Raw genomic sequence first — 2,820 nt, 5'->3', positions numbered from 1 at the left:
GTGCATTTTAACCTCGTATGGGATATGTTTTATACCCTCAAGACTTTGGAACCAGAGCTTTACCCACCCTCCTTTAACCAAACCATGTCCGTGCTGTCCAAAACTAAATCGACCAAACCTACTCTGCTTCTTGTTTGGTCTTACTGGCTACATGCTTTGTGTGGATTTCTTAATCTCCTTGGACAAGGGCCCCAAGTGAGAGAGAACCCACCTATATTGTTACAGTTTGACCTTTATCTTTGGCTTATGGTTTTAGTTTTCCTTGGAAGATCTGTTTGTATTGGCTTCAAGTCTTATGGTCTATCGCCCTGCTTCCCAAGTTTCACACTCGACGACTTCAAGCTTCTCTACTTCAGTATCTCCTCCAGCTCTCGGACCCTATGTCTTGAAGACTACCCTTGGTCCAATGGAAGATACCTTCTGACCAGGGCTCTACATCATCCTACCTTGGACCCAACAACCATGGTCCTCAGAATCCCTGCCATCGCACTTCTAGTGTACCTCGTCTTGGCGAGCGTTTTGGTTTTGGATCATCCTACAACGTCTACGCGTCTTTTGACCTTGACAATTCTGTCATTCATCGGTTCATTCGATGATGATCTTTTGAGTATCCATGATCTCTCATGTTTCTATCTGCTTCACTGCATTTGCTCCATAGCTCTCATCGTGTTCACCTTGAAATCTTGTATTTTCTTGCTTATGGTATTGGGGAATACCTACTCTTGTAACTCTTTAAATTTTGGGATCTTTGTATCTCCATTTGAACGTTGATTTGATTTGAATGAATGAAATCATGTGTTTGTCCAAAAAAAGAAAAAAAAACTTTCCTATTTATCATGCGATATTTTATGGATTTTTGTTGTTCACATCATTAACGGATTTCTAGCTTTCCCACTATTTTGATTCATCCAAATCAGTGAATATTATGAAAAAGATAATGGGCTGTAACAACTCCCCGTGAGGTTAGATAGTAAGAAAACAAGATAAGCGCATACTTTTTTTAAATCATGAGAATCAACATATATATATATATATATATATATATTTTCTCTAGTTTGGACATAAATGTAAGCCACGATCAATATAATTCACTACTCTGAAATGAAAATATAGATATATTTTACTATTATTTGGTGTCTCGTCTCTTTTTGCATATCCTTTTATACATAAAAAACCAAAACACATTCTGACTTTGATCCACATTGAATCAGAAACATTCTTTTTTTGTTTAGTATTTTTTAATTTTTAATTTTGTGTTGCATATATTGGGTTGTCCCAGGGAAAACGAAAATCAAATTCCTTCCTGCGAACGTTAGTATAATACTAGTATATGACAGAAAGCAAATACTAACCCCTGAACAGACTTTCACAGTAATGATGATAACTTCTCGTTGAAAAACACACGTTCTCACTAATGACGATAATAACTTACATTGTCATCATTGTAAAAAAGATGAACTGGACACTACTTTCTCCAAACTCCGGCAAACCAAGGGTTTTTTTTTCTTTGTCACTGGATTAATATTGATCATAGGATAAGAGGGTTACAATCATGAACATGGCTTGTGGAAAGACTCAGACTGTATAGATGCCAAAAAGACTAAAACTAGTCTAAACCCAGAGAGATACATGTTGTAATTAATAACCATGATCCTTTCAAAAATTAACAAGAAGAGGTCACATACTAAGAGAGTAAGCTAGAGAGCCACTTGACACAGAGGATTGAACTCTCTCATTGTAGAACAAATATGCAGACCAAGGTTATGCTACTTGTACTCACTAATCTCCAAAGATTAAATCCTCTTTAGTTTTACACTAGCGGATAGAGTTACTGGTTTTACCTTTTTCCAAAGGAATTTTACGTGGGAAAATCTTTATGGGTTATCATGTGGTCATTACTTATTTGTCAATGTTTTACTAACGGCAGTGATGCGATTAAGGGATTCTTTTGTGTTTTCAGACCATCTTTTTTTTCCTCTCTGCTAATTCGATATTTTTCACTAAATTAGCAATACTCATCAAAATTTATGTGGAGGTTCGATTTCTTAACAATAATAACTCCCTTACAATACAAAAACATACCAAAATTAATCATCATCATAAACACCAAACATCAAACATTAACGCATAGTTGGCGTATGCAGGAACATGCATGGACTATTAATTGGAATGCACAAAATAGTGTTTCCACGCCACTGTTTATCTGTTCCACAACACACACACGCACACAAAGAAAACAACGTTATAAATGAAATTCAATCTAAGTACTGATGAAAGTCAATCAAAAAGAAAAAGAAAGAAGAGACTTACAAGGACGTAGATATCAATTTTGTAGATCAAAGCATAAGCACTCCAAATTCCAGCGTTAATGAAACTAACTAACGACAGCCAAAATGGCATGTACGTAAAGTTCTTATTCTTCTCCATTTTGTTCTAATGTTTATTGCACCAGCGTAAAAATTAAAACTAATTAATCAAAACCAGAGTAATATAATAAATAGTTTACTAATCCATATCACAAGAAAGAGAGAGCTTTACCAGGGACAAGTGAAGATAGAGCCAAATGTTAAAAACGTCGCAAACAACACCCACGAAAATATGCTTGTAAGGTGAACTCCAAAATGCCAAAATAGTCATCGAATAGACAGTTGACACGAATGCAATAACAAAAATAAGAGATATCAAATCGTGGCCCTTCTGCACATCAAGATAGCCGTATCCTCAAAATCAATATACAATATTTAGACATATATATATGCATTATTAATAAAAAAAAATGGAGGGAGAGCTACGTACACGTGATTCGTCGTTACAATTGAT

The sequence above is a fragment of the Camelina sativa genome, chromosome 19, assembly GCF_000633955.1.
Source record: "Camelina sativa cultivar DH55 chromosome 19, Cs, whole genome shotgun sequence".
In the NCBI taxonomy this organism is placed as follows: Eukaryota; Viridiplantae; Streptophyta; class Magnoliopsida; order Brassicales; family Brassicaceae; genus Camelina; species Camelina sativa.
Note: the sequence above shows the minus strand (reverse complement) of the source record.